Source organism: Corvus hawaiiensis, chromosome 3, assembly GCF_020740725.1.
Source record: "Corvus hawaiiensis isolate bCorHaw1 chromosome 3, bCorHaw1.pri.cur, whole genome shotgun sequence".
Taxonomy (NCBI): Eukaryota; Metazoa; Chordata; class Aves; order Passeriformes; family Corvidae; genus Corvus; species Corvus hawaiiensis.
The window spans coordinates 116,588,203-116,615,533 of NC_063215.1; the positions used below are offsets into that span (position 1 = coordinate 116,588,203).

The 27,331-nt window shown below is 43.8% G+C and overlaps 1 long non-coding RNA gene across 2 annotated transcripts in view; it reads left to right on the top strand.

The window, feature by feature from the left end:
* Positions 1 to 27,331, top strand: part of LOC125323645 — a 175,559-nt gene that overhangs the window by 678 nt on the left and 147,550 nt on the right. For both annotated transcript variants that reach the window (XR_007202593.1, XR_007202592.1), the window contains exon 2: positions 15,590 to 15,731. This is a non-coding gene — a long non-coding RNA (uncharacterized LOC125323645). The remainder of the gene's footprint in view (positions 1 to 15,589; positions 15,732 to 27,331) is intronic.

The window sequence follows — 27,331 nt, forward strand, 5'->3', positions numbered from 1 at the left end:
ACCGGAGCTGGTGTCGAGACAGGCAGCAAGCTACAGATAAAAACTTATCCAGAGTGAGTTGAGGAAAGAGGGGAAGAAAATCTGAAATAGTTTTGCTGGTCATAAAAAGGGCACTGCATTGCCATGAACTACTCGAGCCAGTAATGCAGTAGCCAAGATCTCAGGCTATATTATCCTATACCATAAACTGCACAAATCCAGGCTTGGAATGAGAGCCCCCATCCCGAAACCAGTACTAGGATGTGATTAAAAAAAAATATTCTGCCTTCAAGAGCTGCCACCATGCTTCTATCAAAGAAATAAGCAAAGGGGGACTGAGAACAACAGCAAGGATGACACGTGATTCAAGGGACAGCCTGTCAGCAGAGCAGACCTGCAGTCTGAGGGGTTCCTGTGCCGAGGCAAGTGCTGTGTTAAGCAGATGTTTGTGTTTGCTTATGTCTCCTCAGGTAGAAATTTCTCATGGGCACGGTGGCAGGGCTTTAGAAATCCATGAAGTGCAGCAAAGCTGCAGCGAAGGCTAGGGTGGGCGGTGGGCGTATCACGCCAAAGGAGGTGAAGGAAGGAAATAACAAAGGAACCTGCATGAGAAGCACGTGAGCTGGATGAAGGCCAGTATTGCTGGCAGGGCTAAAGGGATCTAGTTAACAGGATATGGGAGCAGCAATTATAGCCATTAAAGATGGAGGGTATCAGCTTAAATGTCAGATGGAGGGGGGTTAGTGGAGAGCTTTTTGTTTGTGGTTCCAAAGTGTTTGTTTCTAAATGAATGGGAGATGGATACATTTGTGGGTACACAAATGAAGTGTTCCACGTCCTTTTCATTGCTTTCTTTTCCTTTAATTTGTTTTTTCTTTTTGCCATTGGGCTGTATGTAAATTAAGTAAACTATTATATAAGTAGTAACAAAAAAATATTTAATTCCAGTGAGGCATAATCAGTTACTCGCTAGCAAACAGTATTGGATTCTCCTTAGGAATCCCTGTGTGGTTTCTCTTCAGACGTCTAGAGCTTGCAGAGTCTGTAAGCACTGACATTGTTATTCTGGTCCATAACTCTATCTGGCTTTTCCCATGATTTCTTATCTCCTTTCACCAAAAATGGCTTCTACATGACTGTAGGTCATGGCTGCGTGCCTGTGCAAGGAGATTTTATTCCAGGGTAAAGCTAGGCCTATTATCTTCATTATTGTTCTTAAAACAGTTTTAGCAAAATGTAGGGACCTGAAATGTTTGGGTAACTGCATGAAATGCAGGCAAATATTGGCATCTCAGAATTAGTGGAAGTATAGTTTCTTTAGAAAAAGCTGCTCTTTGTTCTTTTGCAAACAGTCCTTCCCCTTCCGCTGTCACTCCCTGACCTGGCTTGTTCACTGAAAGAAGGGCAGTCATCGAAGGAACCCGTGTCAGGACCCTGGGTTTGCGAGGAAACAGAGCTACTGACACTGTCAGTTTTAACAGCAAGGGTACTTCACCCTAGAAGGTGTTCAAAGTCATGGAAAGTAGGGCCATACGAAGGGTCTGAAACTCCCCACACAGTTGTAAAAGGCTGAGTCAGGCCCCATATCAAGATTAATTCCCAGTTCGGTGAATTTTGTTGTGGTACGACTCTTTATACTGTTTGGCCTTCTAAACACAGCATAACTGTTGACAACACTTTGATCTTTGTTTCTCCACTGATTCCGTCCTGACTTCAGCAGTCAGTGTGACTTAGCTTGTTAGGATAAGGAAGGAGTGAATCCAAGAACCTCCTATTTTCCAGCTACTTCTTAGGTTGACTTGCTGCCTTGCTGTGGACAACATGCAGCAGTCCTGTTTCATTTTCTTCCAACAAGACATTTGGTAGTTAGAGCTTTAGGAGCAGTAAATACAAACGTATGCAAATGCTAAAGATTTCACCCTCATGGCTTAGCAAAAGGATTTAGGAAAAGATGAACCGTGCCAACAGTTCATGTCAGGTGAAAACAGTATGACCCAGGAAACACAGCAGAACAATCCTAACCTCTGCAGCGATCGGCTGAAACCTGGTGCATTTTAAATGGTTGCCTCTCGTAGAGGTAGAGTGCCACCTCACCTGAAGATAGTCAGCAACAAACTGGAGCTGCCTTCACAGGAACCCACTCAACCTGCAGCATATTCAGAGTGAAAAATATTTTTCCAAAGACATTGAAATTTTGGTAAAGTAATATGATTTTCCCATGTTTTTTCTTCTCTGATACAAGGGTGCAGGACATTTTATAATCACAGCCCCACTAGGTCTTAGAATATCCACCCAAAGGAGTTTATTCTCAGTGGTCTATTTTCGGGCTGTGTAAGGCAAAATTCTCCTTGGACATCAGCATGTGCAGTGATTGAAAGCAGGCAATAGGCACAGAAACATGGTAGGTATTGGGGTCTGAACCTGCAAAATTTAGTGAGAATGTCGAAGCTGTGGTTCTATGCCATTAGTTCACAGACAATCTCTGACAGATTCTCTGTTGATACAACCTGTGTGTGCTTCTCACTGATTTATGCCACCTCTTGGTCAGGCCATTGATTTTTTTTTTCTCACCACGGATGGTTCTAGTTAAATATGTTGACATTGAATACTAAGGTAAGTTTCACGTGCGTTATACACATTGTAAGTGTGGCTTATTAACCTGGGCCAGGTGCTGTACACAGCAGCTCCAGTGCATGTAGCTACATGGACTTACATCCACACTCTCCCCAGGGAGAGCTTGGCTGCTGTCCCTGCTGCCACAAGGCTCTGCTGGATGTGTTATCATCTGCAACTAATGGTGCTGCGGTTGGTATTGATGGGGAAAACACTGGGCTCAGCAGAGTCGATAGCAAAGCATCCACTTAGAGCAGTGATTTTCCAGGTCTCACACTGCAGCCAGGTCTGAGTATCTGCAATACAAAAAGGCAGTCAAATGGTCACTCAAGGGGCAAATTGCAGACTGAAGTAGACAGACATTTAATTTCAGGTCTACTTCTAAAAAAAGAGCTGGGGTAAATAATTTTGATAAAAAATACTTCTGGTTTTTTTCATAACTGTTTTGTGGACATTGCTGGGCTATTTTGTTGCAGCTTGAGGCAGACAGCAAGCTTGGAATATTTTAGTCTGGTAGTTAAAATTTTGGCAAAATACTGGATGTCTTGGCAGTTTTAACTGTAGATTTCTCTACCAGCTCTCCCTTGCAAAATGTTCAGCTACACAAATATTTTGGTTAGGCAGGGCACAGCAAAATGAAAGAGATGTTAGTCTTGAAGCTGTCCTTTTTAGTAGGTTTTTTGCCCAGGGTTTTTAATTTTCCACACCTGTAAATACCATCCTGTTCCAGACCTTCATGGTCCCAATCATTTGTATCAGCTGTGATGCCTTTGTTTTGTGCACCCAAATCCCATCAAATGCTTTGATTTAGGAAAAGCTGAGGTTACCTTACTGAAGGCCAGCTTTCTGAAGAAGCAAAATTTCCTCCAGTATCAGATCTTTGATTCATTATAAAATAAAATGATTTGTGATCATCTTTCAAAAAGACTGTTAGATTCCTCCTAGGCTTTTCAGGGAGCTACACATACAGTGATTGATATAATAGGAATGAGTGGGAGCAAAGGGAATGTTTTTCCTCTGCCCGCAATATAATATTAATGACAGACATAGCAATTATTATTTTTGAGGTCTTTCTTATTAAAAGGAGTGACTATTACTAATCAAGAGTGCCATAGTGGATCTATTCAGGATGCTAATTAGTCTCTTTGTTATGCTGGGATATATTTATCTTCAGGCTTGTGCTCCAGGTCTTCTGAATGCAGCACCACAGAAGCCCAGGCTTGAGAAGAGTTCCTCCAGAAGCTGCATAATGCAGCAGGGAGGAAAACAGAGCTTTCAGGGTAATGCTGTGCTAATAAGATTGTGTTTTTCCGTTTGGATGTTAGAGGGGGAAAAAAAGGTTCAGTTTCTTTGCCTGGTTTAATGACAAGAAATTAAATTTAGCATTGAACAATACTTTTTGTGTCTTTTAAGGTACCAGTATCTCCACCTTCCGAAGAAATGGCATCCATAGCAAAAATAGCACGGTACTATTCAACTTTTCAGCCAAGGAGCCAGTCACTGTTTATGGGGTTTATGTGTGCAAGACAAGGGGCTCTGTCCTTCATCAGCATCTCTGTCCCCATCTTCCATGACCTGAACAAGATCTCTTGCTGCCTGACGTGCCTACGTGCTAGGTTCAGCAGCCCAAGGAGGGAGCCCTGGGGCTCCTTTCTCACTTTTGAGAGCTCATTCCTCATTCCTGTCTGTAGAAGAACAAAGCCTCACTCACCCAGTGTGTGGAGAGTGCATTTCACCTCCAGTCTCACCCTCCATGTATTTACATGGCCAATGAGACTCAGGCTGCCTGCTGAGCTCTCAAACCTGCTTCTGCTCCCCCTCCTCAGCTGAGTGTCTGCAGGGGTGCAAATCAAGTTGACTTTTGTCTAAGTGTTCAGGAGAGCTGAAGGGGATTGGCATTGCCTGCAAGGAAATCATGAGAGTATCGGCACAACCAGGCTGAAACAACAGCACTCAGTGTTGTAAATGATGTATAGAAAGCCAAGCAGGTTATGTAAAAAAATGCTCTTTGAAAATCGTAAAGGAAAACTTAATAATAAACTGTAACAAATCTGTGCTCACTCAGAAGTACTCTGCTTTAAATATTAATGCAAAATGCAAGAATTTTTCAGTTCAGGATTTTTCTGTCTAGAGAAAGACTTTAAAGAAGTTGCCAAAGACAAAAGCAGTCCAACCCCTCAACCTTCTTCTGTGACTTTTAGTTCAGTAGTTGACAATCCTTTGTTTTCAGTCCCATCAGATGCTTTTCAACACCCATTTTCCTAGTGTCTAACCACTTGTGATTTGTTTATAATGATGGAGGTAAATTCACCATCAGTGAATTTCAGTGGGAAATCCAAAGTTGCTCTCTAACATCAGCAGCAAGTTCTTGCCTTAGCCCTTCAATGTAAACAGTGAAATCTAGGGACTCTTCAGCTTATGGGGTTTGTGTTTTTATCGTGGATTGTATGACACAGTGCTTGCAGTGGAAGGTCCCTTCCAGATGTCTGTACACATTTTGTGTATCTGCTTCTCTGTATTTTCCATTAGATCTTCTAGGAAAAGTAATTTAACCAATAACATTACTCTGTGTGTTTCCCTCCTACAGACATGTTCCTGTTCTTCCTTTTCCAGGGCTAAATTTAATTTCTTGTCATTAAACCATCTTTCTCAAAACTTCTTGGAGTTGTTGGATGATGTAATTTATCTTATTAAGGTGCAGTAAGTATTTCAATGTCACCTGAGTCTGTATTTGTACCATGCAAGTTAAAGTGCATCTGTAGTACCCAAAGGCTTTCCATACTGCTTCAGCATCAGAGATGGCCCTTGAAAGTGGCAGTGTGTGTAGTCAGACCATGATTCTGGTTAGAACAGTGAACAAACAAAAAAAATCACATCAGCACACTGTCTGAATAGCCGTGATATTTCAATTCTTCTGCCACTTGTCATGTTTCTGCTCTGATACCATTGCAAAAAGTCAGGTGCACTCTCCTGTCTTTGCTCCCCACCCAGGGGAGGGGGACAAGCCCCCTGGGAGCAAGCCAGCTGTGTTTTGTGTGAGAGTTCCTGTTGTGCACTTCACCTGACAGCAATGAGGGGCAGGGCTGTCTGCTGGTGAAAGGAGAGGGTGGAAGGACAGGGCATGGCACCTGTGTGCCAGAGGGGCCCAAGGATATTAATGCCGCCCACTGCTGAGCCGTCTGCAGGTTATTACACGACTTGATGGACAGTCAGTTATTAGAAAGGAGTCACACCAAGTCCACTGCGTGGGCTTAAGCACATCTCCTCCTGCTATGCTGTTATTTATCTCTCCACTGTACTTCCAGCATTTGTTTTTAATTCATATACTGACAGTGACACATGGCAGGAGTCCACAAATGCATAAGACAGCAGCTGGTTGAGCCCCAAAGGAACTGTCTTTTGGCAATAAATCCGAGGAGCAGACAGCAAACCACACTTTGATAGGTACAGAGCAGGTTGGTCACTTGAATGCTTATGTACCTGCTTGCTGCAGGGCACGCACTTAGTCAGGCAGCACGAATGCAACATCAGTGCCCTGCCAAAGCAGCCAGTCCCTGGAGACCAGTGAGGTGAGGATCACACAAGGTCCACCAGGTTAGCGCCGGGGAACTGCAGTTACCCTCCTCCTCCCTCCTTTTGACATGAAACGTTGCCACATCCTCTTCTTGAATAATTAAACTACAGCTGAATAATTCAGAGACTATTCAGAGTCTATTCAGATTGTCTATTGTCTGGTGCTGAGCAGGGGATGACTGCAGCAACACACAATACACAACAATGGGGTAATGTTCTTGATAACTTCGGGTAACTTTTTTTACCACAAAGCCACGTTTGGGGTTTGGGTTTGGTTGGTTTTGGTTGGTTTGCTTTGCTCTCTCCCTTCACTATACTAATACTGCCCATACCCGTGGATCTTGAGGTATCATTGACCAACCTGCCCTTGCCATAAAGAGGGGAGCAGTCTCTAGGGTCAGGCTAGTAAGGAACATCCTTCAAACATCACCTGGACAACAAGCTGCATCAGAAAAAATGTGGTGTCCTTCCTAACAGTTTTGTTCAAGCATGCAATAGGGAGGTGCTGGATATCTCCTCAGGCTGTGTGACAGGGTTTTATCCTCTGGCCCTAAAGAGCTGGCAGTGGATGGGCTTGAAGGAGCTGGAAAGAGGGTCTTGTGATTGCTGCCAGGAGGACCTGACATGTAAAGGGATGTTCCCGCTTCTCTCAAATTGCTGGGAGAGGCACAATCTTCACCAGTCTTCATCCCCACCATTGCCCCACTGGGGTGTGTTTTCCTTGCACTTGGGGCACAAGGTCTGATCCTGCTTTGTCAGCTTGACCCCAGGCTGGAGGGTGGAATAGACTCATTAAAATTCAGCTCTGCCAGCCTCAGAACTGTTCAAAACAGGTAGTAAATACACTGTTCCTGTCTTTCTTTTTCTGTCATCCTCCACTCCCCCTCACTTTCTTTCCCATCATCTGTTGCTACTGCTGCCTCCCACAAGCCTTTCCCCACATTCTGCTCTCCCAGAAAAGGCAGGGGCTCTCCCTGTGGAGCGGTGGGTCTGCCTCAGCAGCACAAAGGGATTTGCAGCAGCAGGACTATGGGGAATTATAAGGTAGAGTTGGGTTGTGAGCTGTAAAACCTGCCTGCAGAGGCACATGGCAGAACAAAGGAGCACATGGCGGCACACTGAGGCTGCTCTGCACCGGGCCCTGGGGGCAGGAGGTGTCACACGCAGAGCCCTACGGAGTGTGTTGCTGATGTGGCCACATGGGATAGGTCCCACCATGTAAGGAAATAGTGTGCCTTGGAAAGGTGGATAAAACCAGCTCACTCCTTTGAATAAACGATTCAGGTGCCCTGCCGGTCTGGGTCCGAGATTCAGTCGCTGACAAATGGTGCCCTGTGTGAGGAGTTTATTATACGCCTACCTGTGCGTCCTTTGGTGAGCCCCATAGGACTTGAAGGGCTGCTGCAAGAAGCAGGAACGCTGGCCAGCGATAATCCCCTACAAGTTGAGCCATGGGGGACGTAGGGGATAGAGTATCCCAGGAACAGAATGTTCCAGAGACGTTAAAACAGATTTTAAAGAAACATGGCAGGAAAGTTGAGTCTACAGATTTGATCAGACTGTTGTTCTGTGCAAAGAACTGTGATTCAACTTTAGATAGGACCAGTATTTTTGATCCTCGGACATGGGATGCTTTAGAAGCAGCACTGACAAAGCTTTTGTGTCCATGGAGGGCTGTGTGTAAGGCGCTCAGTGCACGTGGCACCCAGAGACCGGACAAAGAAAGCCGCTTGTGCCACCGCAGCAGCCGTGCTGAGCCCTTCTGCGCTGCCAGTGAGTGACAGTAAGTCTGTTGGGGCTGTGGGAAGAGATGGCCCCTCGTGCCCCGACCCATTTGACCCTGAAGGGAAGCCGGACAGTACCGTGAAAAAGCTCGTGCTGGCTGCACCATGCAGCATCAGCTGGAGCTGGGTCGCAGCGAGTGGCTAGAGCCGGGGGGAGCGTGTTCCCTCTCCGTTTGCCTTCTGCGAGAGTGCAGCGGCGGCGGCAGACACGGCGAGGGGAGAGCGTGCGGTGCCACAAGGGCGCAGCACCGGCGACCAGCCCCGCCGAGGAGCACACGGCAGAGCCGCGCTGCAGCCGTGAGCACGTGGCGGTGAGCGCACGGCAGCGAGCCATAGCGCGAGCACGTGGCACAGCTGTGCCGTGGCCGCTCCCGGCGGCCTCCCCCACACCGCGGATGGGCGGGATCAGCAGCACTGAGAGCTGGGGGGCTCTGGCTCCGCTCAGCTCATGGCGAAGGCTGTGAGGGGCTCTGCATAAGAGGCGAGCCAGCGAGGCCCACACTGTTACAGCCAAGGCCTCCGTTCACTGTGGGCTCTCGAGAGCTGATACTGTGCTAGACAAAAAGATTAAGTGGACCAATAGCCCCTTCCCCAGAGGTGGGGAGGCTGCAGCATACAGCATTTGCACCAGCTTGTGTGAGAATGGCTGCCAGCTAAGCATGTCGTTCCTGCAGCTAGTCCATAGAACTCTGTTTTCGTTATTCAAAATGTTGCCACATTGATTGTAATTTTCCAATGCCTAGATTTAGATCCCTCATTGTTCTAATTGTTTTTTGTTAGAAATGCTCCTGTAATAATTATAGTCTGTAAGCTAGTTTTTTAAGCAGGAATTAGACTTGTTACCTTTTGAAACCTTCTGAAACCACTTAGAGAGTTAATATTACTATAATTTTGATTTTGCAAGACCTAGATTTATATGTATTCTGTGAAACAATGAAGTATTTAAGCAGTTGAAGATAACTACCTTGCTTATTTTTGCTCGGTGAGTGCTTGTTGTTTTATTAGATGTATTATTTTACTGTTCATAGTAAGAAAACTGCGTATTATCTTACACATTTTCCTGAATTTAGTAAATTGAAAGATGTTCGTGTTACATATTGCTAAAACAGAAAAGGGGGGGATGCAGAGATAGGGTGTGCCCCCAGCAAAAAGACTGTAAAGAAATTTATATGTTCTTAATTTTTCAGTTGCATTCAGAATGATATCAATAAAGTTTTAAAGCAATTTTGTAAGTATTTTAGAGAAACCTTCTCAGCCAAGGCTTGAGGCTCTGGTCAAGCCCTAGCCCTGGCTGACTAAGGAATTATATCATCAGACCCAGGTGTTTCTGCCCTAAAAGTGTAATCAAGTCATTTTGACTTGCTAATTTGATCTTAAAAAAGCTGGACCTTCTTTCAAAGTAAACTTGAAAGTCTTGCCTAGAAGAGACTTTCTAAGTCTTCACTATGAAACAAGACCTTCCAGCAGTTGCAGACTCTGAGTGATGGTAAAAGTTTTAGACAACTTTACATTGTTTCTGAAAGTTTTATCTGTTGGATAACTACCATTAATTCTTAATTGTATAAAACAGAAAAGGGGGAATTATGGGGAATTACAAGGTAGAGTTGGGTTGTGAGCTGTAAAACCTGCCTGCAGAGGCACATGGCAGAACAAAGGAGCACATGGCGGCACACTGAGGCTGCTCTGCACCGGGCCCTGGGGGCAGGAGGTGTCACACGCAGAGCCCTACGGAGTGTGTTGCTGATGTGGCAACACGGGATAGGTCCCACCATGTAAGGAAATAGTGTGCCTTGGAAAGGTGGATAAAACCAGCTCACTCCTTTGAATAAACAACTCAGGTGCCCTGCCGGTCTGGGTCCGAGATTCAACCACCGACACAAGACCAGGCACTCACTGGCTGTGAGGAGCAGAGACAGGTACCAAGTCATCAGGGCTCAGCAGAAGCTGGGGATAGAGCACAGGGGATACCAAGCAAGCAGTTCTGAGCAAATGAAGTCAAATAAATTAATGCAATTTCACCAGTTTCACCAGCTCTACTGAGGATGGATTTGGCCCAAGGAAGCAGCAGGAGGGCAGCACTTGAAAAAGTCAGACCCTGGGAACCAGAGAGCTGAGCTCTACGAGCCACACTAGCAATGCTGTGCACACACAAGAACAGCCATGCAGCTCCGTAATTGCTCATCTTCTGTTCTCCAGCTCTGTAGTATCACTCCTCAGACTAAAACCTTAATGAGTGCTTGCCAAGTTCTTGTAATCACACCAAATTTCATAATTTAAACATGTTTTGAAGCTCCAGAGAAAAAATGTACATCAGTGGGAACCAGCCATCTGGAAAGCTTTGGAGTCTTTTTTTGCTCATTTGTTTGTTTGCAATTCAGCTATTCCAGTACTGTAAGGGTAATTTAGTTGTTTATTTAATTTTAAAGTTTTTAGGTTACAACATGAGTTTTAACTAATAGATGAAGGCACACTATGAAAAGTAAATGATTCCTGAATGATGAGTGAGGTTTGTAGTTATGCCAAGGTATGGTCCATACTGTTACAACCCGTTACTTCTTCCTAGTGCTCTTTGCATAATAGTTTCTTGTAATGTGATTTTTCCCTTGTCTCCAAATTGTAAAAGAGACGTAGGGTCATAACCTTAGGGTACAAAAGAAGAGACAGAGGCAGCTTCACTAGCCATGACATTAAAAGGTCAAATCATCAAAAGAAAAAGAGATAGTGATAAAAAATGCCTTCTGAAAACATCCTTTGCAATATGCCATGATCCTGGCCCAGGTGCACTGTACCTTATGACATTATGTATTACAATATGTGCCAGCTCTGCCTTCATACAAAATCAAAACTGCTTTAAGTAAATGATTAGGTTATTTCTTCCATGTTCACACCTTTTCTTTTTTTTTTAATTATTTATTCTTGCTGACATCACTTTATGTACCGTATTATTCCTTTCATTTTCTGGACAGTGGGGTTTTTTTGTTGTTGTTATGATTTGTTTTAGTGGTCCTTTTGAGGCACCTAAGCAAGAAAATAGAGTCAGGAGAATTGAATGTGAATTAAAGTGAATGAAAAGAGAGACTAACAAGTGAGCTGTGACAGGAAAGATTACTTTTGTGGGAAAGAAATCAACACAAGCAGAGGAATGAAAGGACACAGAAGAAGAAATAATGACAAGAAAGAAAGATAACACACAGTGAAAAATAAGAGATGCCAAAAATTGTAATACTGAAGAAAAAGGTACACAATAATCTGCTATAGGGGAAAGAAAATCATTGGACTGCAGAGAAAACTGAAAAGGAAGTCAGAAGAATACACAATTTTATTCCAAAACCAATTGAGAGGCAAATAAAGTGTCAAATATAGGACAAAATTGAATATACCTTTAAATGACAAGATACATGACCTTGGAACAGAGGCAGCAGTTTTCAGGGGTTTTTTTCCCAGCCATAACTCAGGCAGAAACTGTAGGTGTTGAGTAAATTTTTAATTGAGAGCATAAATGATTTACATGTTCACAGCACTGCCTCCCTGCTTCCTCTGCCACCAAGTGAAATTCTTCCACAGCAAGCATCAAACCTTGATTTCCAATGCCATTGTCATAAATAAAGGCTAGTCCTCTAAGCTTTCTCTGTTTTCTGACAGTACATTGCTTTGTGCCCACTGTCAAAGCTCCGATTGAGACATTTTTCTCTGAGAGCGTGTATTTTAGAGGAACATGGCAATCCAATCAAAATAGCTGTTTATAGCCTTAGGAGGCAAAAAACCAACTGTTAACATTTGGATGTTTCTACAATTAATGTTTGTATGATCTTACATCTTAATGTGAATATATTTGAATGCTTTTGGGTGCTGCATAATAAAGAGCTGGTTACTAAACTTAGCAGCACTTCATGTAGATTAGACATTATAATTGATGCTTACAGAACAGGACCCAGAGAAATTAATTTTATGTTGCTCCAATTTCACTGGTTTAAATTAAAGAGTTGCAAAAGGTCTTTATACCATGGGGGAAGAAAAGAAGTGCTGGTATTCATGGGTGGTGGCAATTGTGTTTATTTGTTCTCTGGAAATGCATGGATGTCTTGTAATTCCTGCCCAGGGTGAGCTCTCCCAGCTCAATTCCCAGCCTTGCTGCATCAGACTTCAGCCTTCTCCTCCTCCTCCAGCATCCCTGGTCTCTGATATTTTCCTTCTTTCCCTGTTTTCTTGCCTTCTGCTTCAGTTCTTGAATAGTGACAGAATTACAGCCTTGAAAGATACCCCTGTCCCAAAAAGCCAGAACAATACTGCTCACACTGAGGTTTTCTTCAGTCCTTCACCCTTTTCCAGCCTAAACCCATGCCATGGGTTTTCAGCTCACAGTTCAGAAGCAGTAGCAGGAGCAGGCTGGCTTGGCTTGCCTCCTTTGGCTGGCCTCCCTAAAGAAACAACCTGAAATCCTCATGTACTGGTACATATTCCTTTGCCCCCTTCCTTCCCCATCCATGCTCCTCTTCATGCTTCTTTCAGCTATTCCAGGGGGTCCAAATCTCTGCTAACACCTCCTGTTAGTCCAGGCTTTAGCAATTTTCCAGTCAAAGACCTGGGTGTGTGCACAAAGTTTGGAAGAGGATGGCTTTGCCTAGAGCACAAACACTCTCCTTTCTTTGTCCAGGGCCTGTTCATGTGCCAAAAGCCTTTATTGATCAACCTGTATAGATGATATTCTGGCACTCGGTTGTGCCTTCAGCAGAAGAAAGACTGCCAGAGGCATAAAGTGTGGATAATTCATATTAGTCAGGCTGGGACCTGTATATGAGGATAGATAACCCAAATCATCCCAATACCATCTTCTACGTGGGAGACAATTTACTGTCCAGATGCCAGACCTGAGGTCAAGCAGCAAGATTTGTACCTCCTGAACCAAGAATGTAATGCAGCTGCAGCTGATCAATGACAGCCTGAAACAGACTGCAGCCTTGGCCAGCTCCCTCCCAAGCAGGTGCCACAAGGCTGCCAATCTGGCATTCAAGGCAAAGTGGTACCACCACATGATGGAGTAAAGGAGTGGCTCGGATATCTGACCCCAGGAGACAACTTTGAGTTATGCTGGATTCATAAGACACTAAGGAGAGAAACCTCATTCTTTTTCACATATCCCACGAAGGAATATCACAGAAGATGTTTTGTATGCCAATAAGGAAGAAGGAACCCCCTGAATCTAGAATTTATCTCCATCACAAATAATCCGGAATAAACACCATTAATGAGCACTGACAGTGCTAGTACGGAATTCTGTCCCAGCAGTTCCTAGTTAAGCTGGCCTGTTCCAAACACTCTAATCTAAAATTATGTTTATCAGGGAAGTCATAAAAGTGGGAACTCCAATCAGCAATGTTTGGTGAAAGAAAGGAATAGATAAGATTTTTCGTATGCCCGGAATTCCTAGTTAAGTAATGGCAGTAAAGGGAGGTGAAGACAACAACAGGCAGGGGAAAATCTGTAATGAGGCCTCATTAACACTATAGTTAATTGATTTTCTGCTTAGATTCCAAGGAGGAACAGGAAGCTTTCTTTAAGGTGGGTAGTAGATTAGCAAACATTGGAGAGACAGAGAGGAAAGGAGACATTCACATACAAACAATGTGAACTTTTCCAGTTTTGAAAACTCTACTTGCTTCAGAAGTTAGTAAGAAACTCAGTGGTACAATATTCTCGGACTATTTTAAGCCTTAAAAGATTTTTTTTTCCAAACTTCACATGCTTAAAAAAAAAAAAAATCATTTTTCCCTGTTTGTGAGACTTCCCCTCTCCTTTTATCATATCTGGGGAGCCATAAATTGAAGAATCCAGCGTTGCTTAACTCTGCTAATTGCTTGGCCCACATCTGATTCTTTTCTCATGCGGCAATTCAGATGCTCTGAGTAGTGAGATACTGAGAGAGAAACAAAGACTATTTTTCCAGAATGAAAAAGTCCTGTTTTAATTCAGTTCAGGTAAACTATACAGACTTTTTAAGTGGTTGCTGCTGACTGAAATTAAACAGGAGCAATACAGTGCCAAAAGAGCTGTCCAAGAATATTATCAAAGTAATGATCTGTCTAACCACATACATGTGTTCATATGGGATATTGCTCTCTGAAGTCCCATGGGCTGCACAGCAGGGTTATCCCATGGCATCTCACCCAAGCCCTGATATGTCCATTATCTCAGTGCTGAATTCATCCCGATAGTCCAAATCCAAGAGCAATGCTGCCTTACCAATCTGTCTGTCTAGCTCAAAGTGCACCTTTTTTTCCCCCCTCTAAAACCTTTTCCTATTTATACCCTGCTTCAACATCCGTGCTTTATTCCCTATCCAACATCCATTTTCCCTTAAGAGGGATAATTAATTTAGAACTCCAAGCAATCAGACATAGGTGAGAAACCAGCTTTCCTGGTGTTGCCTTTCTTTTCTTAGCCATTAAATGGTGCAATTCTGCCTCACGTTTACATGGGAACAAGGGAATACACCCAAAATCAAAACGAGAAAATAATTCCTTTTAATGCTATGCTAACATAATGAAACACAGAATTGCAGAAGTCATATTCCTCTACTACAGTATTAATTCATCCTGGGTTCTTAGGTACTAAAAAGTCAAGAACTGACAAAATTGGGCTTTGATGTGTCATCTTCACTTAAGCAACCACATGCTTGCCCAAGTAAATAGTTTCAAGAAGCGTTTTCAGGAACCTCGGGTGCAGTAATACTTCAGAGATTTCTTTTTCTCATCAGAGCAGAGCAGCCTGTTTGCATTTATTGAAGCTTTCTGTACGTGCTCCCTGCTTTTAGTCCTAAAGGCTGCCAGCAGTCGGGTGCTTCAGTTACAGGGTGAATCTCAGCCCTTCGTTACCCAAGGTGATGGATGCAAAAGGTCACATCGACACTGCAAAAAGGAAAAATGAGTCCCCAGGCTGTGTGAGCTGTCGACTTAGGTGTTTTGTCTGAACTGGTCTTAGGGTGTCTTTGACCCTTAGAAAGAAACTCATCCTCTGGGACTTGAAAAGGAAGAGGGGAACTGGGAAATAGTTGATGTCACCCTTCTCTCAGTCAGGTTTTAATCCTGTAATCTGAGCGATCACCTCCCTCGCTGCCTTGGGTGACCTTGTTGCTCTCAGCCATCTTGTCCTGCTGCCTCAGGAAAGCTGCATACACATGCAGGAATCAGGGCATAATTGTCCTGAGAACATACAAATGGGCACATATTGATGATCTCAGTTATTTAGTGAAATCTGCGCTCATGTTTCATCACCCTAGACTGAGGTCAAATCCTCTTTTGATTTTAGCATATAAAAAGCCCTTTCTTGATGCTGTAATTAAGTATGTTATATTATTTATTCCATACCCTTCATGCAGTGAGTGACTTCTGCTAGCCTGCTTTTTGCGTGATTTCCCTTTAGAGCTGAAACAGTTGGGATAGTGAAAAATATATTACTTGTCACCTCCCACCCCCCAATATTGGCACAGTGTGTAAAGTACGAAAGCGAAAACATTCACACATGCAGCGTTCTATCACTGTGAGTCTACTTGGACTCCTCTTTTAACAAAATCCAGGTGATTCCATGTGATTCTACCTTTGCAACACAGCATGTGCTCATGCTGGATGCATTGTGTTTTGCAGACGCCACAGGAGAAGCCTGATGGAGAGGGGCTTGCGGACGAGAGCGAGAGAAAACTACATTCACAGTAAATAAAAGCATCACCCACAGAGGATCTCTCAACTCAGTGACCTTTGAAGTTGCAAGAACACATGGCCTAGACAGGTAAGGGAATTCCATTACTCATTATTTTCTGGTGGTTTTGTCCTGTGAAGCATGCTCGTACAAGGGAAGAGCAGTTTGCAAAACTGTGTTTAAAGAGAAGTGGATTTGTCAGCCGTGACAACAGCTAGGGGAAGATTTAAATAAAATAATAGGTGTTTTTTCGCCTTTAATGTCTATAATTAGTTAATGCAGCGTAAAAACCAGCACATCATTACTGTTCCTCTCTCCATTGTAGAAAAAATCAACAAAGAGAAAACATGCAAACCCAGTATTTTTTAGCTTGTCTTTTAAGAGCCTGGCTCCTGTTTAGTATGCGTTTAGTAACGATGCATTCAAATGAATAATTTAGACCTTTGATGACAACTTTTCAAGAGCAGTTTTATCAATGTCAGACAGCTTCCTGTTTTTGACCATAGAAACACAAGATAGAAACCACCACTGTCATTATTAGTTTTGGCTCATCTTCCTGCTGTTTGGATAGGAAAGCCCTGTTTTAATTTTTTTTTCTGATAGTGAATTAGCATTGTTACTTTTAGAACTTCCTGATTGTAAATGCTGAATCAAATATATTACCATAAAAGAAAAAAAAAAAAACCTGCCTTGTACCAGCACTGCTAAAGCTGCAAAGTCAGACACTCCTGGGAAATGTTAGGATCTGCACTGTCTTAATTTTGCAGGTTATTGCTTCTGTGTTCTAAGTCACAGACAGTCACCTTACAGGTACTGACAGGCTTGCTTACAACAGACCCAGTGATGCCACATTTACTCACAGATGCTGGAAGAGGGAACCATCTCCCCTCAGCAGAGCAGTTACCTCTGTTGGCAGTACTTTTGGTGGCAGTTGTGTGAGGAAAGATTATTTTAAGGACTTTTATGTTCAGCTGCACACAACTGCTCCATGGCAATAGCCTCACAGGGCTTAGTTTTAAATAAAGGACTGCGTCTGTCCCTTTCTGTTACGGGTCTATGGCTTTAGCAGGTGTAAGGAGCTCCCCTTGCCCTGCGTGAAACATCTCAGCTAAAGACAAGCCCAGCTCCAACCTGGTATGAATTTTTCCCATCCCTGCGGGTTTTTTTCAGGTTGTAGCTTACTATTTCACTTTGTTAGGGAAGGATATTTGGAGTAAAAAGAACTTTGAAATCAAGAGATCAGCTAAAAATATCACTAAACATTTCGTATTCCCTTCCACATGCTCATGGAGATTTTCTCCAGCTTTTTCTTTGAACCTTATTGATTCCTGTTATGAACATAATCTTATGTAGGTGCACACCCTGCATAAGGTGCCAAGCTGCACAGTGTTCTGTTGGATTCAGTAACAGACTTAAATTTAGCAATTTTCTGATTGGAAATAATGCCATTATTCATGTGCCCTTGTACCAACTCCCCAGCTGCTGCCTGGCTCTCTTGACAATATGACGTTCCTGATGCACATTATCTCAGAGGTCAGTGCTGAAGGAAAGGTGTTATACAACACTCAAGAACAAAATCCTCCAAGGAGGAGATCTCAGATAGGCACAAAAATGTTATATGCTAATCTTGGCACAACATCTGCTGGGTCCTTACACACTTTAAATATATACAGTGCTCCCTTACTGGGTGTTACTTACAGCTGAGACATCAGTACTGGCTCAGTACACACAGTATAGTCATTGGGACAGCTGTCCACAAGATGGTAAATCAGCAGCACTGATGGGCTAAACCGGGCACAACATGAGCTTATTCTTATTGTTGAGGTTGTATGGAGGTTTTTCTTATAGCTTATGTTAATTTGTGAGTGACCTGCAAAGACACCTAAAGACAGCAATCTAAATCCACAAGCAACCAAGCAGCGGCAGGCAGTTTGTATTCAGAATTTTGCTTCCCCATCAGATCTAAATTTAAAATTTTGAGTCCAGTTGCTCAGTGGCTTGATTGCTATGTCTGAAAATTATATAAAGTCTTCAGAGTGTTGTGAAAGAGCAAAGGCTAGAACTTCATCAGTCCAGCAGCCTAGGTGTGAGCACAGAGTAAGCTGGAGGTAGGAGAGCCATCCTTGGAGCAGCCTGGGAACTAGGACACAGCTTGGCCTGCCCTGAGCACCCTGCTGCTGCAGCCAGCCTTTCTCCTGCCCCCTGGTACCACAGCCCAGGCACAAGCCCAGGCTGACACTGCCCAGGTGCAAAGGGAGACGCTGTGCAGCTGCAAACATCTGGCACCTGGGACAAGGAGCCAGCAGCTCCCAAGCGTTAATGGGGACGTGAGCACCTTCAGGCTCTGCCCTCCCCAGCCCTGCATCTGCAGCTTGGAGCCTCTGCATTTAGAGGCTTGCGTGCAATCGAGCACAAAAGCTGTGAGGACCTGGAGATTAAAATCGTTGATTTGCCTGAGCAGAAAGGACTTACTGACACAAACCAGGGCCTGTGATGAGATCTTGTTTACCAGGCAAGTGTGGGGCTGGAAATCAATACACCAAAATTGCTGTGACCAGAAATTAGACTCACTTAGTGAACAAAATTCATTACAACAAGCTATGTCTCACATCACACCTTTTGCATGACTGATTTAACAGTTACTTCCTTCTTGCTTTCTTCCAGAATGACCTTTTTAGAGCAAAACATTTGTAGAAAGTCGCTTGTAAAAATTATGAAGTAGAAAATAATAAAAAGTGGCAGTCATTTTAAATGAGGGACTTGCTAATAAAGGCTTTAATTGAAATATTGTTGAAAAACATAAAAGACAATTTTAAAAACCACAGAAGTGTACAGTAAGTCAGTTGTGCAACATCTTTAACAATTGCTTTTAAAGAACCTTTGATGGGTTCTCTTTATATTGAAACTTTATTTTTTCCTTTCCCCTTAAACATTAGTTGCCCCACACTTGCACTGGCCACAGTCTTATTAAATAGGTTAAAAAGATTTCCTTACCAGGAGTTACTCTGCAAAAGTGATCTGAAGGAAGAAGCTTTGTGAATCAGAGATGCAGCAGACACAATAGCAGGAGTGTGTGAAATTGTAGAACAAGGGGAGAGACAGGAGCTGGTGACTGGATTACTGATAGAGCTGGGAGAGAACCATGAAGTATCAGTATCTAATAAACTCCATGTATCTCTCATGCTAATGTGCCCTTCTTCAGATAAAGGACAGAAAGCCCCAAGGCCCTGCTCACAGAAATTGATGTTGTGCTGCTGACTAACAACACCTTTGGCTAATTTAGGCAAGCAGATTAAAATAAACCTGATAAAGGCAACAAAAGGAAAAATTTGTGTCCCTTGCATCTTCCTTTCAAATTGACATCATTGGGATGGCAAAGCACAGCTGGCAGGACCACCAGTTTGTGGTACAAGCATCTGGTGTGTGTGCTGTATGCACATTTTTACGAAGCACATTTTGGGGGCTGGCACTTCCTTTCTTTCTTTTTCTCTCCGCTTCTCCATCCAAACAGAAATATCCTCCAGCTCGTGCTCATCCCAGCAAGAAGAGTAGTAGTACGTATACATGTAGATGGTGGAGAAAAAGAGCTTCGGTGTCCATTGCATTGCTGGCAATGAACAGAAGCTGAGAATTGTCTTTTCTCTCTTAAATCCTCACCCACAAGCTCAGCTTCCACCTGAACACACTGTGTGTGGTGCACAAACCTGCTGAGCCCTTAGGCACAGCTATATAATACGATGTTCATTGCCAGCAGATTAAAATTCAGTTTAGCACCTATTTGCCCACGCAGGGCTGAGCTAGTAGCAAGGCGCAGGTCTCATTAGCACTCTGCTGTGCTGTCCTGTAGACCCAGGAGCTGATAGCAGTTATTTATATTTTTAGAAAGTAGGTATAAACCACAGAAATTATTATAGTTGTGCTTAGACTGGGGGACAAAGGTGTGTTGGCTCACTCCCTGGTGCTGGGTGCCCCAGGATTTGGGATATGAGGCTGGGTAAGGTGTATGCAGGACACACAAACCAGGGAGAGAACAAGTGGTTCAACTGGATCCAGAAGCCAGGAGATGCTATAGGATCCTATGGTGTTGCCATGGCTCTGGGCAGCATCCAGGCAAGTCCTCGAGTTGCATCAAAAGAAAGATTTCGTTAGGAAGAAACCCTCTTCTGACATGGAAATCATGCTTTTACTATTAATAAATACTAATTTTAAAAAATCAGTAGGACTGGGGCTTTTAATTTCTGAAGGCGCAGAGGTCCAGAGCTATAGAACAGTAGCTGACTTTCATTGCAACTGGTTTCAGACTGGGATTTTAAGAGCCCCATTCTTGTGCAGATCTTTCTTTCCAGGAATTCAAAGAATAATGGGAGACTAAGTTGCATTTGAAGCTTGACGAGTTGTTCATCTGCACGTCCCACACGTTGGGTAGACAGGATATTGCACTATATTTGTATTTGCCTTTCTGATTTAAACAATAGCAGATCTTCCCTAGGAAACCAGCAGTATTTAACTAGTGCTGAATTATAAGAGACAACAAAGAAGCTGGGTTTACGAGGAAAAAAAAAAAAGGAGAAAAAATTGCATTGAGTAAAGTTACCAGCTTAAAATTATTTGTTCAAAGTTCATCTACTGCAGTGAAAGCCCCCATAAAACCAACCTACAGTAGAAAGTTCATGCATATAATTTGCATAGCTGCCATTCAGAGCCAGACAGGGTAGAAAATAAGAGGTTACATGCTATTCAAGATCTAACTCCAAGCCTCAACTCCTTCCACAGTCTCAGCACAGCTGGAGGTTTTTTGCTAAATTTGTCACCAGTGTAACAGGGAACAACCAAGAAAGATGGAAAGAGCGTAATTAGACTTCAGGCTCAGTATCTCAGGGGTGAGAGCAGAGAAGCTCACCGCCCCTTTGGAACCAAAAGCTGATCTCAAGAAGTATCACAAACCCAGCCAAAAAAAGAGATGTCACTAAGTGGTTGCATTTCAATTTAGGATAGTTAGAAAGACCAAACTGTATTCAGTTGCACTGTTGAAAGAGAGTTTAAACCAGGTACAAGTTTGATTTGCAACTGAAATGCTGTGTTCTGGTTTGTTTTATGAGTGTCCATAAATGCTCCACTTTTAGGTGATTAAAAAAAAAAAAAAAAAGTCGGTGAAATCTAGCAAAGGTTTTTGCAACATTTTCAGTGAAATGATGCTTCAGGGGTAGTGAGGTTATGGCACATTTTCTGAAAGATGGATTAACATTGGGTAGGACTTTCCATGAATCCCAAATCCTACTGTATTCTAGATTATCGAAGCATTTCTTCATGTTTTGAAAAAGAAAAAAGCAATCCATCTTGAAAATTTTTCCTATTAATCCTTTAGTTTCTCAAAAACCCCACTTCATTTAGGGTAATATTTCTGAAGTGGATATTGAGAAAAATGCTTCTCTGATCCGAGGATCCCCAGTTTCTCATGAAATCAATATTGTGTATTAGTTGTCCTCTCCATCTCTGAAAAAAATCAAGTCATAAATCTTTCTGGCATCTCTATTCATTCTTCTGATTACACCATATAATGCTTAGGAACAAAGCAAGCTTTTTTTTTGCTAAATTGCATGTCTGGAGAGGCTTGTGAGGGGGACTGTGTAGCTGTGGAGATAAAGCCTCTAACTCCACTTTAATACATAGCTCAAAAAGAAAAGAAGTTGGAACAGCCACGAGATACGGAGTATGAGATACACCTTGCATTAGTATTTCTGAGCTGAAGGAATGGGCTATCAAGATTTAGGTGGCATAATATTCTGAATTCTATTTTAAAAGTATCATTATCATCAGAGAACATTTAATATAAATCCTTCCTACGGATTCCCTGCAGGAATAAGGTGGCCTAGCTAACAAAGCCTTGATTTATTCAATAAAACATACTCCTTTTTCCTATGAGATGTAGACAAGGCACCTGCTTCTACCATCTCCATGGCTCAGCTGCCACTGCACAAATATTCCTTTATATCCAAGGAGTACCTGGGCACTACCACATGTCCTGGTGTACAAAGGTCTCCATTCACATGCCTGGCAAGAAAGAGCAAACAAGGACGCCACAACTGCTAAACACACAGGAACTTACTGAGCTCCAAGAGACACAGCATTTCCCACCCCCTGCCAGGATTTTCACATAGCAACGCCTTAGCAGGCACGTGAAGGAAGTCAAAACAAGAGCAGGATTTGCTGCCTTAGCTCTTCCCTTTGCAGCCTTGCAGGAGGGAAGGGAGACAGTCAGGGTCCTTGCAACCCATCACCTGTAAGACCAGTGTCAGTGCACCTCTGCCTGTGCCCCAGAGAGACTTCTGCTTCTCATTTATCAATCCTGCCTCTTGCCATAAACACATGTGCCGTAAACACAGGTTCATCTCTCAGTCATTATATGCTGTCACTAGAAGCATGAATGCCCCTTTGGCCCATTAAATGCCCAGGGAATGGGGCACACCACACAACTGGGACAATCCAGCAGATCTGGAGCTGGTTTGTGTTGTGGGCTCCCGCTGGCAGTGCCCATCAGGGGCAGTCTTTGAGGTGATCTAAAATAGCAGGTCTATAGACTGAGTAGGTCTTACTTTATCAGCATCCCGGTGGGTGCCAACCCACTGGCAAATTCCAGCCCTAAATTAGGCACACAAGGAGGCCCGCTGAGGTCAGGGAGACTGCTTGGCTGAGCAAGGCTTACGCACAAGAGCTGCAACACAAGCTCCTGCTAATTACAGTGAGAGCGGGCTTGGCCCAAAGGAAGGGATGTACCAAAAACATGCAAGAGGATTCTCAGGGCAGGAATTGTGTCCTTGTGTGAATTCACCTGTGGAGTATACGCCAAACATAGATACGTGCTAGGAATGAGAGATACCGAAGTTTGAATGGCATCCTGGCAATATCCCTATTGTGCGGTACACTGATTATTTTCCTAGATCCAGCCTGTTGTGTTACAGCCCTGATTCAAGCCAGTGTCTTACATTAGCACAATGATTTTTCCAAAGGAGACTTCCCAGTGACCGTGCACCAAAACCTACTTCATGAAAGAAGTTGTGACGCTGTTTCTGGTACAGCAATCAGAAACCCAACAGGGAGAGAAACGCAGCTCAGGAAGCGTAACTCAGAATTACATTGCTGCAAGATGTCTACTTTTTAGTGTGTGACTCTGATCAGATCATAAAGAGCACTCAGTGAAGAGTAACCTCCAGACACTCACCAATGAATCTGTAAATGCACATGTTGCTGCCACAATCAGGCTGAAGACGTAGGGGGGCTTGGTACTCTCATTACAGATTAGAACAATGGATCATTTCCATTCCCACAGCTCTCACAACCTGGCTGTAAGAAAATAAATTGCAGCATAGGGAACCGGCGAGTTACACTCTGTATTTAAAAGAGGAGGAGATGGCAAATAGCTGTGTGTAATGTTTAGTGCTTTATGAAACCCTCCCCTATTTTTCTCCAAACAGTTATGAATAAAGTAGCAGCCTGCCTTAACACAGCCCAAACCCAGCCCCTCTACAATAAGGATTTAAAGGTGCCTAAACCTAGTTTGTAAGCAGCTTCGTTTCTGATTAGGATTAAAAAGTATCGTAATCAGAAATCCTGCATTCTTCAGGAAGATTAAAAGAAAGGAAAATATATAGTGAAAAATTCTTCACTAACCAGTCAACCAACCAACATTAGTGTCAGGATGACTACAAAATTGCTTTCTACATGTCTGCGATAACTCAAATATCGTTTGTGCTTGCGAAGGAACATGAAGTGTTGGTTACGTTGGGACAATACTCTCCCAGCTCCATTTGTGCTATTAAATCATTTATTCCCAGCACTGTGCTCAGCTGACAGTCCCATACATCAGCTCATCCTGAAGAGAAGATCTATATGAAGTCTTTGCGTGGCTCTTCCCCAGCACAGGACGCTTGTGTCTTGTCTGCACCCAAGGAATCGGTACAATACAGCACCACCTTCTTTGGTTTTGTCAAACCTCAAGGAAGGCTGGTAATTTCCATTTCCCCCCTCAACAGCCAGACCTACTTTCCTTTAAAAACTGTGATCTTTGCATCCCTTTCCACCCCCTCATACACCGTAGTTTCTATAATCATCACCTTATATAAGAGACCCAGAACCGGGAGCGGTTATTTATCCATGTTTGCGTGCCCTCGCTTTCTCCCCGGAGAGCACCAAAATAACCTAACGGGTCCCCATTTGGTACACGTGGGCTGGCATACCCTTGTAATCAGTGGTGCCCGCTGTCACCCTAAGGGAAACGATGCTGAGGACGGAGGGAAAGGGCTCATGCTGAAGGTATCATGTAGGGTCCTTGCTCTGGTGTTATTTTTCCAAATATTCAACTCCACTTGTGTGCTACACGGCAGGTGATGGGGTACCCAGCTCTGCCAGTGCCCTGGGTTTGCACAAAGGGAGGCGTGCAGGGAAGCAGGAGGGAGCATCCACAGTCCCAGAGCCACTGCAGCACACAAACCTGCACCCAACCCAAAGAGTCAGGCTTCTGACTTGGCCCTTGTGCATCTTTTATTGTTGGCCTGTTTATTTTCAGGTGGCCCTGTTGCAGCATTATCACTCAGCTTGTTTCTAACTGACCTGGCAGGTTTTTACTGCTCTCCTGTCCTGCTTGCTGGCAGAACAGCAAAGTCTGGGGGATTTATGTGCCCCGGCACCCACGCAGGAGCCGTGAGAGAAGCCTCCTCCTGAGGAGAGGAAGTTTTTGCTGACAGATGCCTCTGTTTGAAATGTCCATGTGTATTTAGGCCCTGATCCATCGGAGCATGGGAGCACTTGGCCTTAGGCACATCCATATTGCTGTCACCAGGCTATGTAAAGTAAGGTGGGTATTTAAGTCTTTCCTGGGCTTAAAGCTTCAGTTTATTGTCCTGGCAGCTCTTGTAGCCTGCAGTGCTCTAGGTTGATGATTTACAGAGCAGTTAAAGAAGCAAGTTTGCAGCATACACATATTTCTGCAGTGAAAAAGCACAGGATAACTTGTTTAATCCATTCTGGGGAAGGGCTTTTACAAGTAAACGTGCATTTACCCTTTTTATTAGGCATTTCAGCCACAAAATTTATGGCCTCAGCAGAGTTTTGCCCTGTGCAGAGCACCTGTAGGCAGGAGTTGCTGCAGGAGAAGTCAGTGGTGCATGGCCTATAAATGCCTGCTAGACACCATACAGGGTGCTGGGTTAGCAGTAGCTCCATGGGGATAGACACATCCCAAATTTAGTCACTGTGTCAACCTACTCCTTGTCTTGCCAATTTGGTTCCTGCCAAGCTCTCCACTGACTTTGTTGCTTTGAGGGAAGCAGATGAGAACTAGTGTTATTCCAGAAGGCTGGGGGAATTTCTAATGGGCCCAGACAAGTCTGACAACAAAAATCTAGTTCTGAAAAAATACTTTTCTTCTTTAAACAGAGAAAAGTTTGGTTTCAGTGTGAAAAAATCTCAACTTACTATCAGCACACAGATTTTTTTAGTGCAAACCAGTACCCCATCTTGAGCTTTGTGTTACTGGTACCCTCCATCAGCTTTGTTCTTTGGCCAAACCATTTCTTCAGTGAGCTGCTCTAGTCTGACTGTCCCTGCCACTTGCCAGACCACCTTCCTTCTGTTTCTCCCTCATTTCTGCAGAAATGAACTCTAGACTGTACAATCCAAATTAAAAGACTTAATTTTTGTAACTTGTCAGCCAGACAAAATTAGTTTTGCTGATAAGGGAAATCCGCTTGTTTGCTGGAAGAGAGACGGGAAGTAGCTGTGCCAGCTCAGGGGCTTGTTCTCAGCCAGGACTGGAAATAGCAGCACTCAGCCTCAGAGTTCATCAGTGAGCCACTTCTTCAGTAAAACCACCCAAACAATTTCCTGATGCTTCCCTAATCACGTCTCTCTGAAATTCTTCTCCCCCTCCCACCCGTTGATTTGAAAAAGGAAGTCCCTTTTCTTCTCTTCAGAAGCTACATTGCTTTACTGACAGGGTTGAAAATGGACATTATGGTTCTTGATTGTCTTATTCACTCATCTTCCACAGTGATGGGATACAGCAATGATCAGTAAATACAAGTTTTTACATAGGGAATGTAATGCTACCTGGTGTCATCATCACCTCATCTGCGTTATAATAATGCTCGGTTTTCACCTGACCTTTAGAAATCAGCAGATTCAATTACTTGTAGCATTTGCTGAAGATCCTCCAGGGATCTCACCATAAATTATACTGTATTCTACAAATAGATATGACAACACTAATCAGCAAATTAAATGGCAGTGATCATTCCTGCAGAGATACTTAAACATCTGATTGAGCTGGTGCGTTGGATCTATGCAGCCTTCAGCTTCAGACTGCAGAGCCACTGCTCTCATGCATAGGAAATGCTGACCTTGCAAGCAGGCACCTGTAGGTTACTGAAGCTGTCTGATAAAAGAAGGGAGAAAAAGGCTGATGCCTCCAAGCAAATGGACATTGATGGATGGCAACCCCAGTCCCTTCATTAATGTTTTGCTCTGATATTGCCACCCATTTGGCTTTACACGATTATTCCCAGACTGACCAGGGCTGGACACTTCCTAACACTCTTTTCCCTGGGCATGGCAGAGCTGTCACTACCCCAGCACCAAGATGCTGCCTCTCTCCAGGCAGTCCTTGCCAGGTAGTCCTAAGGCAATTCCTCCTTGAGATATATCCAATAGCCTACTCAACAGCCATTTTGCAGTGGATAGGGGCTAGATCTTGTCCCATCTCCACCCTCATTGCCCTGTCAAGCTGCAGTGGAATAATACTTGCCCAAACCCCACATCATCAGCTGGCTGCTCCTGGGGCTGTGCTCCATGTGTTGCCTGCACAGTGTGGTAAGATCAAAAATGCTGGGCAGGAAGGGCAGGATGCAGGACTGTGAGGCTGGAAGGTGCAAAATACCTTCTACAGGTCATGGGGCAAAGGAGACCATCGTAGGGGCCAGGCTTACAGTGCAAAAGGCATGGAGAGGCCTGAGGCCATGGCTCTGCTGGGAAGGTCAGCCAAATGAGCACTGAGGCATGTCCTGCACCCACAGCCAGTGTCACCTTCATTTGGCTGCGTCCTCCAGCCATTCACTGAAAGCAGGTGCTGCAGGAGAAGGGCAGCATGGAGCCGAGAGGTGCGACTGCATCCTCCACCACAAGCTGTTATTTTGACAGCTCTATTACAGTCATATAGAAACAACTCCTGGGAAGTGTAAAGCACTATAAAAAATAGGCAGGGAAATCATCTGTCCTGCAATATGCCAGCTTTCACTGCATTAGAGGATGGGATGCCAGTGAAGATCTGCAGTGAGATCTTTCCCTGGCTCTTTCTTCGGCCACAGCTGGTTATTGTTCGCCCCCAAACCACTATCTGTCCTCTCAAGTCTGTGTGGGTGATGCATCTGATGTTTATTTCATAGCAGCCCTCTCGCCCAGAAGATTAATTCATTTTTCATACAAGCATGCAGATCTCAGCCCCAGCTGAGGCAAAGGGATGAACAGCCCTTTCTCAAGCTGCCTTTCTTAGGGAAAAGCCAAAGACACTTATCCCAGGAATCACTAGCTGTGCTCAGAGCTAAGGTGCAACTCTGCATCCACATGAAGTAGTACAGACTGTCGGAGATACCACAGTGATTTCCTACCCCGGGTGCCATTGACACAAAATCCAAGCTGCT